General features: G+C 43.1%; 1 protein-coding gene across 9 annotated transcripts in view; it reads left to right on the top strand.

The window, feature by feature from the left end:
* The window catches only part of ERC1 (ELKS/RAB6-interacting/CAST family member 1), a 246,477-nt gene that overhangs the window by 26,182 nt on the left and 205,577 nt on the right, over positions 1-14,718 (top strand). The window lies entirely within an intron of this gene.

Below are 14,718 nucleotides of genomic sequence, written 5' to 3' on the forward strand. Positions count from 1 at the left end.
GAACTGCTGTTCTGATAATTTTTCCCCCTGCTGTTTTATTTCCAGGCTTTAATGCATTTAATAAGACTTTTTTACTTCCCTTATGAGTCTGAGTCTCAATTTTTTTCTTTGGGATGTATCAGGACATTGTTTTCTGTTTATCTTCTGTGAAATATGTTTATATGTGAGTTTGTACGTCACATGAGTATACATAAAAGCACACGTTTATTTTGGATACTTTAAATCTCTTTAACATGTCTCTGTTGAAAGCACACGACTGATTTACCACTGTCTGCCTGGCTCATTTGGGATTTTCCCCCTCTGCAGTTTCACTGTATGCTGGTGATTTTTTTTTTTTCCCTCACAGGTTTTGTTGTTCTTTCTTGCAAGCCTGAATTCCCGTTGGGTTCAGAGCGTTTGGTTTGTTCAGGGCATCTCTCACACCTGCACTGTCGATGCTCCTGTACCATCAGCACTCAGGTGCCAAAGCACTGTTGCTGTCACAGCCTGCGCCCTGTGGATTGCCCACACCTGTCTGTACCTGCTGAAATAGTTCCAGCTCTGAGCCCAGCTCAGGGATCTCTTCAGAGAACCTCCCTCACCTTCAGTACTGACATCATACACCCAGGAACTTGCTTTTTTCCTCACCTGAATTTCATTTTTATTGTGCTGGGAATGCTCAGTCTTCTGAGATTTTTTTTTTGTGTTAAAGTAGCAGGTTTGATGTGTCCAAGAGGTGCAATTAATTGGGTTTTTTTTTAATCTTTTTTTTCCCCCCCACATTTATTATCCCTGTTTGGGAAAGAGGCTTTTGTTTCCAGAAACTAGACCATTTTTGTAAAGAATTTGCTCAACAGAGAGAGTGCATTTGTAAGGATTTGACATTCCTGTGTAGTTTCGGGCCCTTCAGTTATCCACCCCCAGGGACCTTTCTCAAAAGATGAGATGGGATTTGAAAGTCCTCCTTTCTTAACCATTTCTTGAGAAATTAAAACTTGTCCTTTCACAGCTGTTCTTAGGGCTGTGTTATTTTTATCATTTCAAACGCTGCAAAGGAAACCAGTGATGGATTTCTTTCCATTGCCATGTTAAGAGGATTTTGTACATCTTGCTTGAATTTCGAGTTCATAATGATAATATTGCCACTGTTAGTTCCTCCAATGCAAGAATTGATTCATCTCTCTCAGCTTGCAGGTAATTTACTGATAGAATCACGGAGTGGTTTAGGTTGGAAGGGGCCTTAAAGGTGATGTAGTTCCAAGCCCCCTGCCGTGGCAGGGACACTTCCAGGGACGGGAGATCTGCAGCTGCTCTGGGCATCCTGTGCCAGGACCTCCCCTCCCTCACTGGGAACAATTCCTTCCTAACAGCTAATCTAAACCTGCCCTCTCCCAGTCCAAAACCGTCACTGCTTGTCCCCTCGCTACGTGCCCTTGTGAGAATTCCCTCTCTGGTTTCCACGTAGCCCCTTTAGGTACTGGAGGATGCAGGGTCTCCCTGGAGCCTGATCTTCTCCAGCATCATGGCCAAGCTTGTGCTAAGAAAATGCTTGCAATTATTCCTTGTTCAAGATTACTGCTTATCAATTCAGAACGTTTTCCTGCAGCCGCTCTGTAACAGGAAATGTCTTCACTAGGATTGCTGAGTTGCCAACCTGTCTCTGAAGGGGATGATACCTGGAATGGTGTGAATTCCAAAAAAGGCAAACTGCTGATTTTATTCTGCCTTTTGTTGCTTTGCTATTGTTTTACCTTCCAGGGCTTCACAGTGCTATAATAATCTCTTGCATATCATTTATGCTTGATTACTGCTGTGTGTAAACCTGTCTGATGTTAGACATAAACACTGCTACCACCCTGTTTTGTGTCAACAAGTGCAGAATCCCAGTCTCCTCTGTGGGGAGAGCATCTGGAAGGTTTAAAAGTTAGATGCCCAGCTGCCAAGGCTTCTGAGTCTCTTACCTGATCTGTGTTACTCGACATGAAACGGTCAGTGCCACATGAAAGGCACTGCTGGGTATTTTGGCATTTGACCCTTACTTTATCAATGTCTATGTATGTGGGCTATCATTCAAAGCAGAAGAGACATTCACTCTGTAAGGAGATGATGTGGATGTAGCTATTAGCTTCCCTTTGATCTTGGTTTGGGACCTTAAAGTTCTGAAATTCGGCTTTGAGGGCTATATTGTGCCTGATAGCACTTTCTGAATAATTGGTATCTTATTTGCATAGTTGTATTCTGTCCATCATTTTCATCATCACAGTAATTAAACACTCCGAGGTTTATCAGCATCTCTGGTGCTGGGGATGTTCAGAGCCTGGTTGTGGAAGCTGCTGAGCAAACTGATTCCAGTGCCCCTGCTTTGTGCAGGACACTGTGTTAGGTTTATTCCAGTAGTCCTAGCCTGTATTGTTCTGTGGTTTCCCGTATCTGTATTTCCAAAATATGTCTGTGCCCTGTCTAGATAGAATCTGATAAATTCTGACTTCCAATTTCCATACCCCAGCCTGGACATAAAGACCACTTTTCTCAAAAGAAACCAGTGGGAAACAATATTGTTCTTTGACTCTGTGTTAAAGCTGAATTCACCCTTCACATTCACAGTGTTTCACGTAGGTGTTTAACTGGTGGCGCTGAAGTTTGCTGGAGTTTTGCTCTTTTGGCCTTTTCTTATGGCCTGTTATTTCAGAAACCATCAAACTATTAAAAAAATGTAGACACAAGATATCAGTATGTTTATGTCACTGGTTGAAGCCTCTGCCCAACTGGTAGAAGTGTGAAGCTGCCCAATGAGTGTTCATTATTTATATTAATTAGTCAGGTTAGGCTGGTGGGCAGATTCAATTCACTGTGGATAGGTATCCTGAAGGATTTTTGGAGATATTTGTCCTAGGCACTCCTCCACATGCATATCTTTTCTGTGCTGCTTATACTCTGCATTTACTGTGAAGAAATTGGTGTTTAAATGTTCAGGCCCTTGGAGATGTGGTTCAGGGAAATGAAGATTTCTTACGGAGCACAAGCGTGCCTGGCTATCTGCTATTCACAGTTTCCCCACTGAAGAATATCTCCTCTTTAATGACGCTACTTTTGGTAATGAATTAACACAATTCTGAGGATAGTGAGTGAAAATTGGGTCAAATGGAATGATGTTCCTGTTACATTTTACCATGATAATGCTGTTACATCCCAGTGGTGGGTTGGCCCAGGCACCCATGCAGCTGCTTCCTCCTTCCCTGCTGCAGAGGGATGGGGAGCAAAAAGGGCTGAGAATGCTCCAGGGTCGAAGTAAAGACAGGGAAATCACTCCCAACTGCTGTCATGGGTAAAGCAAACCCGACTTGGGGAATTCAACTTAATTCAATGCAGATTAATGTAAATATTTAATTACTGGGTAACAAAAAAGACAAACATTAAAACCCTTGGGGGAATCCATCCCTCCTCCTTTCCCAGCCTCAGCTTCACTGCAGACACCTCTCTTCCGTGCCTTGTAAGCACCCCAGGGTGCACTGGGTCCCTCCAGTGAGGCAAGGTGTGGTTCAGGGGGTTGGAGTCAAAGTGTTTCAGTCCTTCTGCTGCTCTCTGATTTCCCTTGGCTGTGCTGTGGGTCCTCCTTGGGCTGCTGTCCCTTTGGCGCTGACCTGCTCCAGGGCAGAGCATCTTCCCTCCTCTTCCTCTTCCTCCCCTGACCTTGTTCTCCCATGCCCTGTGTGCGTGCCTCCTCTTCTGCTGTTCTCCTGTGCCCTTTCTCAAATCCATTTCCATTAAAGCACCCCACGCTTGGCTGAGAGGTGCAGCTGTGCCCTTGGGGGAATCTCCTGTGGTGCTGCTGGAGCAGAGACCCCACTGCTAACACCTGAACACCTGCAGAAATGAATGCTCTTGTGAATGGGGCTTCTGTATTGGTTAAAAATGTTCTGGAAATGTGCAAAAGGAAGTGCTGGGCTAAATATTCCTGGCTAACTGATGAGTACTTTATTATTAGAAGCTCGTGTTGTCTCCTGCTTTCTTGCAATTTCATATGGGACTGGATAGCTTCCTCAATCAGACGTGGTTTTGGTGAGCTGCTTAGTGGCTGAACCTGGAAGCATTCTATTTCTAAAATACTTTGGATGGTTTTTTTTTTGTCCACCTGACTCAGAAACACAGGAGCGATTTCACTGCAGTCAATGTCGTTGTGATAAAATCATGGAATAAGGTGATACAGCAAATGGGAAAAGGCAGAATTTGGAGCGTTCTGTGAGCATTAAATTGACCAGTCTGCAGCTGAACAAGATTGAAGATTTTCCAAGGGGTGGCATGAGTATACTGAGAAACTGCTCAACAGTATCTTGGGGTCTAGATGTTGTATTCTACAGTAATAGTGACTTTTTTGTAGGTAATTTAATTTTTGACGGTTGGTCAATGTTCAAGTTCTTAAAAATTAAAGGTCTGTGCTAGGTTTAGCAGCAGTGAAGAATTCCTGACCTCTTTTCTCAATTTATTGTGTAAGGGCATGAAACTTGAAGAGGTAGAATGTTGTGCCAATTTATGCTCAAGGTGTCAGGAAAAGTAAATGTGTGAGCTTCAAGTGCCTGAAGTGTTTACCAGCTAATTTACAAAGCAACAATAAAAGTTCGATGTTTGTATAGTCAGAGCAGAGGCTTTTTGAAGGATATTTGTTCACCAGAGTGTAGGAAATGGATTGATCCCTTAGCCTGGTGCTGGTGTTTGTTTGGGAAGGAGTGCTTCTTTCTGCAGTTGCCTCTGTAATTATGTTTCATTGCTGTCAAATAATGCTGCCTGCTGAAAGTCAATTTGCATTTTTAGCAGACATCCTTTTACCTCTGTGAATATCTTTCTGTGGGAGGCACTCATGGTGGTCAAGAGGTAGAATGTAAGTTTTTGTAACAACTAAGTCACAGCCTGTTCCAGAGCTGTGGCTGAGTCAGAGTCCTCAAAAATGCACCTAAACCCCAGTGAAAATGGATTGTCTTACTCGTGTGTCAGGGCTCTGTGGTATTTTCACTTCTCACTGTTCATACCAGCACTTTGAACTGATAAATGTGACTGGCTGACTTAAAAGTTAATGTTTCTTTCATGTAATCCTTACTCTACCAACTTAGTGGAAAAGGAGAGCAAGAGGAGATGGCAGTAATTACCAAAAATCAACAAAAAATTAATGATTAATGGACAGGTAGGTTACACCTAATTATGGGTATTTATATTGAAGATTTCAATGCTAGATACAGCTTTGTGAATTATACGGATTTCAGAATATCCATGTGAATTTTAAATGAATATCTAATCTCATTAGTGGTGTGACACTGTAATCCCCATTACAAAATGAAACGTTAAACAAAATGTACAGACTTTTCAGTTGTTACCTTCTGTCTCCGGCAAGTTAGAGATAAACTGAGCACATGTTAAAGATTAGCTGCTGATGGGCAAGTGATCAAAAGCTTCCTTTCCTCTTCTGACTTTAGTGTCTCTAGCTCAGCCAGCAGGAGAGAAACAGACATGGGTTGAGCTGTGTGACTTTGGAGTAAGATCTTCAGGGCATGTGTCTCCCCTGAGTTGGTGTGATTTGACTCTGGATGGCATTTTTAATTCATGAACAAATTGGATTTTGTTCCGCTTTTTGATGCAGAGGCATTTTCCTGGCGTGCCACCGAGAGGCAGTCTGAGTGGTGGGCTTTTCAGCTGGCACCTGGCATCCCTGGCAGCCTCGGCAGCTGGATGTTCCACAAGATCCAGAGGCAGAGAAACCGATGATGCCCTGCTTTGTGTTTGTAGTGGGGAGTATGCAGCTGCTGCAATTCAGGCACTAGCTTGCTGGGGTTAGAATTGAAGCCGTGAGGGCTTTTTCCCCCCAAAACATAATAAGTAATACTAAAAACATCCTGTCAGCCGAGTACTTAATCTCACAGAATCAGCTTGACTCAAAAGTACCACAGGCAGTAATTCTAAGTTAGTGCTTATAAGCAAATGAGGCCCAGCAAAGTCCTCTTGTCATATCTGTTGGTGGAAGGAATGGAATATTTCTGTAGCTACTACTTCCTTTGCATAAGCTGTGGAAGAAAGAAAACTCCCTGCCTCATGGATGAAACCTTAATTTCGGTCTCTGTCTCTGCATGAAAGAAAAAGCCTGTGAGATACTACTTGCCTAGTGGCAGCACTGAAAATTCCACGTGCTTTGGAACATCATTTTCTTAGCAATGACATTTCTCAAATTATATAAAATGACCAGGGAAGCAATAACGAATGCCTTACCTGCATAGCAGTACTCGTGGCCATTAATGTACATTCCCTGCATACATCAGCTTCCTTCAGCACCAAGTGTCTCAGAACAAATGTTCTGAATTTGGGAAAACCAGTTTTTCTTCAGGATCACAGTGGCAGTGAGGGTCACGCCCTTCTCAGGATGGAGCAACACTTTTAATATGGTTTTAATTGCTTATTGCCTGCTAATCAGTTTCTCTCCCTGGTGGGATTTATGCAGAGGATATTCTTTGATACCTTCAATAGGTAAGCAGCTGCTTGGAGATCAGTTTTATCCATTTGCACTCAGTGTGGGCTGACAGATTTCTTAAAGAAGTCAGTGGTATGAAATGTGTTGTCCTCAATAGCTGCTGGAAATAGCTGTGCAGAGCCTGGCCTGCTAAGTTTCAAGTTAGTCCGTCATGCCATAATGCAAACTCGGTTATTGCTGTATGAGAACACTTCTTGAAAACCAGTTTGGGAGGAGAGAAAGGGAGCAGCAAAGTCTTAGGCTCATTATATTAATCTGCTACGAGAAGCCTAAAATAATAGTTGGAGGAAAGTAAAAGTCTCTTCTGATTTCTCTGAAAATTACGTGACTTACTGTATTGATGCTTGTGTAATTTTCCTTTTGCACTGCCTGATTTATGGGCAGATACTTTCCTCTGGATCCCAACACTGCGGATCATTATTCCAGTAATTTAATGATTTTTTTTCTTCCTTTCAACTCCTCTTGCCTGTTAGGTTGGTTAAACCTGTCTTTTGCTAAGCTGGTTTCTGTCTTCCATTGCACAGAAGCTGGCTGTGTTCAGGACAGATGAAAAAGGTTCTTCAATATCCTCAGTTCCTGCTTACCTGCCAGATCTTAGGAAATAAAATCTTTCATGTGTTTGAGTCTCACCATATATTTTAGAAGTATTTGTAATAATTCTAAAGCACATTGCCCACGTATAAACAGTACTCCTCACTGGCAAGACTGCCTATAACTGAAAGGAACAAAAACCTAGAGAAAATACAAAGTGTTGAAGAGTCAATTTCTTGATTTCAGCATTAAAACCAACTCCAGAAATCAGAGGTTAAGCTCCTGAAAGAACGGGATTCTCTTACGAGAAATAATGAAGAGTTCCTACACAGGTTAAGAAAATATGAAGACAGTATTTCCCAGTTAGCTCTTTTTTCATGGATCCGGAATTATATGGGAAAACCAACAAGAGACATCAGCCTCACACTGGACTTTGGCTTCCTGGCTGGCTTTCCTGAAAACTCCTCAGTTTTAATCCCTACACGCCCCCTTGCATGGGGCATTTCAGTAACTCCTGTTACTCACAGTGAGTTCAGCAACTTCCCAACGTGGTCAGCAAGAGCAGAGCCAGCCCAGCCCATGTGCCTGCATCTATTCACAGCAGAATGATGCAAGAAAACTGCCCCCAGGCAGCCCAAGGGAAGGAGCAGCTCAGTTCTCAAAGCTGAACTCCCCCATGAGTGTAAAGACAGCGAGTTCAGTGCTTCTCTGCCTGATTCTGCTTTGTCAGGGAAGAGGCAAATCTAAAATACCGTGCCTCTCCTTGCCAGGAAAACTGTACCAGTACTAAAATCTTCATTTAATAGCTACGCCTTCTTTCTAGTAGCGGGGGCTTTCTTGTTCTCCTGCCAGCACAGCTCTGCATATGAAGTTCAAGAGATGACTAATCCCTATTAGTGACATTTTGCAGGGCAGCACCGTCTGAAGCACTCAGGGCAGACACTGCTCACCCCAGGGGAACCTCCCAAGTGACCCCCATTGCTCCGTTTCCACCACGTGCTCATGGAAAGCCTTCACGCTCCTCCCAGTCACCACTTTCCCCTCAGTCATGTGGATATCCCTGTTTTAAAGGGATGCTGTAAGAACGAGAGCTCCATAAAAGTGGGGAGCGTAGACAGGAGGTAACAGAAATACAGAATGAACATTCCAGATACTCTCCACTCCCAGTTCCTGCTTTCTTTAAATGGTTGTCCACGTGTATCACCATACTGCAGCTGGCTGAGTGTATTCTGTGGATTCCCTAAGACTGTGGACACTTCCAGCTTTCCTGCTGCCTGGGCACTTCTGTTAGTGTCATGCTTAACAAAAGTATGAATGAAAGAGTACTTGCAGCCCTGTGGGTCTCCCAAAGGATAATTTTTCTAAAATGCTACAGCTAGTGTTTGTCCCCAAACCACAAATTCCTCTCTCTGCTCTATTACAATGTGCCCCAGTGACCCAGAAAAACAGACTCTGAGGAGGAACTGTCAAACCCAGAGTGTGCCCACTGGGGAAAAAACAATTTGAAAAATTTACAAAGGGCGTGTTTTTAAAAGGACCAAGTAATAGATAAATATGATGATGAAGCTCCTTAGAAGGTAGCTCCTGCAGTGCTGTCTCTGGTGAGGACAAACAGGGTATTTCAACAGAGGCAAAGACCAATCCTTCACAAAAAAGCGCCTCTCAGACTACCTGGGTTTCAGGCTTCAGGTATGGACACTGAAGGAACAAGGAGCAAGACAGGGAGCAGAAGAGGATCAGAACTCAGGTGCTTCAATTTCTACAGTCCAGTCTGCTGAGCTTACAGCTATGAATATTCCCCTCCTGCGGACAGATCAAAGAGAGGACGCCTTGGCTTCCAATGGTCACTCTGCTGTCAGTACTTGTGTCCTGATGTGTTTCCATCACCGACTTCTGGCACCCACCAACAGCAGCACAAGACAGAACCACAGGATGGCAGGGCTGGAAGGGAGCTCTGGAGATCACCCATTCCAGCAGCCCTGCCCAGGCAGGGACACAGCCAGGGGTTTGGAATGTCTCCAGGGAAGGAGGCTCCACAGCCCTTCCAGTGCTCTGCCACCCGCAGTGTGATGAATTCTTCCTCATGTTGAGGTGCAACTCCTTCTGTTTCAGTTTATGGCCACAAATTCTAAAGAAGACATATATCAAAGGTTACTTACTTACTCCAAGCCTGTTGGTGTTTCATAACTGCAATCCATCTGGATAGTAATTAAGAGTTAGTAATCAGCTGCATTCATTTAGCACAATTTAGGTATTTGTATCAAATACATTTGCTAATGAATAGATTAAATTTAAAAAAAGTTCAGGACATGGAGACATTTATCAGGTGCTAAATCTCAAAAATACATGTAGGACTCTTAGTGAGTCAATCCGTGGATCAACCAATCCAGAACAAGAGACAACATCTGGTCTAAAACGCAGCACTTACATCCTCAGGAAGATGAATGGTGCTTATTTTAGTTGGAGCAGCAGAGCTTCTTTAGACGTTCTAATTAAGTTTCTGAATGAAAGAATCAGCAACAGGAAAACTTCAATCTGTCTGGACAGCACAGAAAACCAACAAGGCTCTCAATTATAAAAACTAATGCTCCGCCAGGACGAATTTCTCCTTAGTGCACACAGTCTGAGGCGTGGGCATGCAGAGACAAACCACCCAAAGCAGCACATCTCACCTAGAGGCAGATCTTCAGAGTCCCAGCTGCACCTCCTGCAGAGGAGATGTGGGGTAGAAATGCTTTGGGATTCAGTTGGGGCATGAACGGATTAAGGAGGCCTCTCTTCTAATTCTGTGCACTGCTCTTTCATAAGCCATTTATAATGGTGTTATTTCATGTTTAGTCACACCATTTATTTACTTTCAACAAGGGATGTGTGAAGCGAGTCTTAGAGGTAGCTTAGTTACAGCTCATTCCTCACTTAAGGCAAAGTGGTGAACAGAACAGTTCTGTGTGGGAACTGCAGTATGCTCAGCCCTCCGCACACTGCTCTGGGCACCCAGATAACAGCGTGTCACGGGACATGCACACACAAGGTAAAGCACTGCAAGAAAAGTGGGAACAATGAAGGCTCTTCAGTACAAGACACAGCAAAACCTAACTAACAGCCACTGAAATTTCCTAAGCACTGGTCAGAAACACTGCGAAAGAACACCTGGACACAAGAATGAAAGAAAACTGAAATCCTAAAAGAATTGTTAGAAGAACCTGGATGAAGCGAACAGGCCAGTGTTCTTGAGATTGACTTTGAAATCATACAGGCAGGGACTTTCTGAGCAGCAGCAGACCTCCTAGAAACTCAAAGCAAACCCTGCCACTTCGTGTCACACCCATGTAAGCTTTCCGATAGTTCAGTTAGAAGAAAGAATGAGGCTCTCTGGAATTCTGAGACAATCCTACTATAATCTCAAGGAGACACACTGTGAGATACAGATGTTCTACCTTTGGACATATTTCCTGCACTCCCAAGTTCCTGGAAAGGAAAGCTGTTCATAAAAGCAGTAGTCAAGACATCTGCATGAAGAGATGAAGGTTCCAAATGCGTGAGTACCTCAGTCATGCCAGGGTAGCTGAAACCACGTCAGGCACACCCCGCACCACCTTCAGCACAACCCTGTGTGCAGGAGAGAGGCACATCAGCTGGGCAGCCCTGAAAACACACTTGCTGTGGGACGGGAGAATCAATGTTATTCTCCTGGGTTTTAAAGAGGTTGATCCCAGGTACTTCTTAAATGACAAATGGGGGAAAAAAAAAAAATCCCAACAAGGAAAACAAACAAAAGGCAAAAAACCAGTACCCTGCCTCCTGGAGGCCTTAGTCATGATACAGCAACTAAAGTGTCTTGTACAGAGGATTGCCAGTGTTCTGGCCACTGGTTCCCATCACAGCGAAGTCAGAACTCGTGAACCTCCAAGTTTTATAAGAGGGGAACTTTTAAAGTCTCCTTATTTACTGAAATGTGCTTTTTCCATGTTAAGTCATCACCTGCAGTTGATACCTTAGAGGAAGAGAAATCCATCGTATGTTTTCTGAACTCCCTGTACCTTGAGAACGTTTATGCAGGACAGGCATCTAGAGCAGACCAAGAGTCCCCAGCAGCATGACCTGAACCCTGACCTTGGACAGCAGTACAACGTGGTCTCCTCTGACCAGATGTACAGTGTGAGTCTGCCTGTCTGCTGCTCCTGCAGGCTGACACCAGGGGCTCATTAAAAGGGAGGGGAAGAAAGAAGCAGGATGTTACATTGATGACTCTTGGTATCCTGCAGACAGAAATTCAAGATAAAGGCATTTCAGCCAGGAACATGACTAACCCGGAGTGACTGCTGAAGGGGACAGAGACTGAGGCTAAATGAGTCATATGCTTCCCAAAGAACACTCAAAACATGCCAGTGAGAGAACACAAACTGAGCAAGTGACTGTGTGGAACTGGCAGCCTGCATGTGAAGATCATCAACAGATGACATTCAGGTAAACCTTGATGTGTGCCCAGAATTTAAGAAGCTGAAGTATGAGATGTGGTGGGCTCCTCCATGCAGTAGGCTCATTAAAACTCTTCATGAGAGCAAGCCTTCAGCTTGGGCTTATTTATGAGGAGCTTTCTGGGCAGGGGAATCATCCAGGAGTGCTTTGAGTAGATCCAGTTGAAAGTAAATATAAACAGGTCTGAAGAGCTTCATATGTGTTACAGTCCTGCACAGAATAATCCTAGAGGAGAGGGTTATCCATCCATCCATCCATCCATCCATCCATCCATCCATCCATCCATCCATCCATCCATCCATCCCAACTCCTTTGATCCATGCTGTTCAAACTTGTAAAACCTGGTGAGCTCCGTCTAATCTCAGTACTGCAACCAAGTAATTCAAGGACAGATGGGGGAAAAAAAGAGAATTTTGGCTCCGTGTCAAGATTTAAACACACTGATCCCACTCAAGGTTGTATGGAAGCACCAATATCCCACAGGAAGAAAATGCCAGCTCCATCCAACACCATCTGTTAAAGCAAAGCTGTGGAAAAGCCAGAGCCCTATGGAGGAGCAGCCGGAAGGTTCTGCACAGGCTCTGATGTAGCTGGAGCCCGGTGACCACTTGTTGGACAGACCCACCACACAGCCTAGTCTGGTGTGAGGGTACAGGCATTGCCCGAGTCTAGGGCAGAACAAAAATGGTCTCAGTTGTTTAATAAATTGTTTAATACATCAGCTCAGGTAGGAAAGCTCATGTAGACACAGATTACTGTTCTCTGATGCACCTCTTGGGCTCCCTCACGTACAGGATGGAGGTGAAGACTCCCAAGATGGAAGGATCCTCCCTTGATGCCCTGAAGCAAGTCTTGGAAACAGGAGCATATGGAGACACTGCCAGAGGACTACACTTCATGCTGGACTCTGCCTGTGAGCTGGAGGAGGGATCACGAGTTGAATGTTTACGCAGATCTCAAACATTAAAGATTACTCTGATTCGAGGCCAAAGCTGATGGACGTGTCCAGAAAATAATGAAGTACTCTCCCCTCCCTTACTTGAAAGGCATTGGACTGGAAGTCTTTGTAAACCAAATATTTCCTCAGGGATCTGGTCCTCCAAGAAAACATAAGGATTTGGCACTCCTGCTGGGCAAGGGCATAATGGATGCCATTTAAAATAAGTCAGCTTCAGGAAATGAGACAGACACATGAAAGAATGACTTAAAACCAGCTAAACAGCATAAAAACAGAGTCCGTGCAATGCAAGCTGTTGCTCAGCCCTGTGCCACTGAAGGTACCATTCCAGCTGTGTGCTTGAGAGGTACACTACGTGTTTCTTCTACAATTTACAGGTCCGTAAAAAAAAAAATTGGTTGGAACCTAGTGCAACCTCTCACTTAAAGCAGGGCTAGTAGCAACACTGCATCAGCTCAGCTCCTCCCAAATATTTATCCTTGTGCCATTACCCATGGATTAGCAACTTCATATGTATGTCAAGCCTGACATACACTAGCAGAACTTTTCCTTTTAGTTTGTTTAAATAGGAAATAAGTTGGACTGCATTTGTGCAGAGACAGTCAAAATTTTCAGTCTCACTCGTACACACGTGCAGTAATTCGAGCTGGAATCCCAAAGCCTGGGTGTGCTGCATGTATGTAATAATATTAACCAGAGAGCATCTCTGTTTGGCTAGAGCTGTTCAAGGTGATTGTAATAAGTTGAAGTTTTATCCTACAGACCTGTATTACGTAGAAAACTGCTTTCATCTTAAAAAACCAAGAATTCTGACAGATGATAGAGAGCATGAAAGTAGCAAAACCAGGAACACTGAGTATTCAGATTCAGCTGCTTTTCTGCCTCCGTGTTTTTCGCAATTTATCTTGGCCAAAACCAAACCAGTGCAGGAGGATCAAAGTTCCTACATGTCAAAATGTTCACTAAGTCCTTGCAACAGCAGTTTCAAAGTAAAAAAAAAAAAAAAAAAAGAAGGGAAAAAACTCAATTAATAAATATTTATGCTTTCTAGACCACAACAATGCTGCAGTTTTCACCAAAGATCAATAGCACCGTATCTTTCAGTGCACCATCTCCTACTCTGCAAAGGCCTCTGCACTCCCTCAGGCAATCCCATTTCCTTTTCTCTTTATCTGTCCTGAGCACAGCCAACTCCTGTGCAATGGAAAACAGAAACCAGCTTAGCGAAAGACAGGTTTAACCAACCCAACAGGCAAGAGGAGCTGAAAGGAAGAAAAAAAAAAAAATCCAAGACAGCTGCTTCCAAAGTTTCACGTTTCTGCAGCATGTCTATTAAATTATTTAATTTTTAATAAATCATACTTTGCCAATGTATTTTGACAGTAACTTGTAGTGTAGGTTGATTTAATTTTTCTGTAATTTGTAATTCGGTTTATTTTTAAGTTATTTCTAGTTTATTTCTGTCTTGGAAAGGAAATGCTTTATTCGTAAATTTTAGTGTTTGCTTTTGTAGCAACGTTCAGAAGGTAGTAAATGGATTGAGTGGATCACTGGAGTCATTGGTTCAGCTTTGGATTCATTACTCAGCTGTCATCTATTTATGTTATATAAACATAGTACTTTATTTATAAATATATAAAATTTATATATTTAAATTGACCTTCTGTTGGTTTTGAAGGGGTCAAGGTTCTTGTCTTACTTTTTTCTAAGTAATGAAGGGAATTTTTCTGTCAGACTAATTTAACATAATTGTGGTTTTTTTCTATTAAAATGACTTCTGAAGAATACTTGATTTTTCATTTAAGACACTGTGTCAGCACAGTTGTTTATTTTTAGTGACTTACTCTTTGTGCTGTATTCCTTCACTGAAAATGTTTTTAGAGCAGACACACCAATAAAAAAACTGAGGCTCTTTGAAACTTTTCATTAGGAACCTTAAACGTGGTTGATTAAGACAAATGTTTTATCTTTTGAACTAGGGTCCCTGATTCTGCTGTGAGGAGGGACAGGAATAAGAGAATCCATGAACATCTTCAGGGTTTTTTTGAAGATTTAATCCCTTGTTGTGTTTATTTTAATAGTGTCAGAATATATCCAGGGCTTTTTTTTTTTTTTTTTTTTTTTTTTTTTTTTTTTTTTTTTTTTTTTTTTTCCCCAGCTGGGGAAGCTCAGGGCTGCTCTCCTGGTGGGTACCAGGGTTATCACCCAGCTGGGGATGCTCAGGGCTGCTCTCCTGGTGGGTACCAGGGTTATCACCCAG

The sequence above is a fragment of the Chamaea fasciata genome, unplaced genomic scaffold (genome assembly GCF_029207755.1).
Source record: "Chamaea fasciata isolate MVZ Bird 193981 ecotype frontalis unplaced genomic scaffold, bChaFas1.0.hap1 SCAF_5, whole genome shotgun sequence".
NCBI classification, from domain to species: domain Eukaryota; kingdom Metazoa; phylum Chordata; class Aves; order Passeriformes; family Sylviidae; genus Chamaea; species Chamaea fasciata.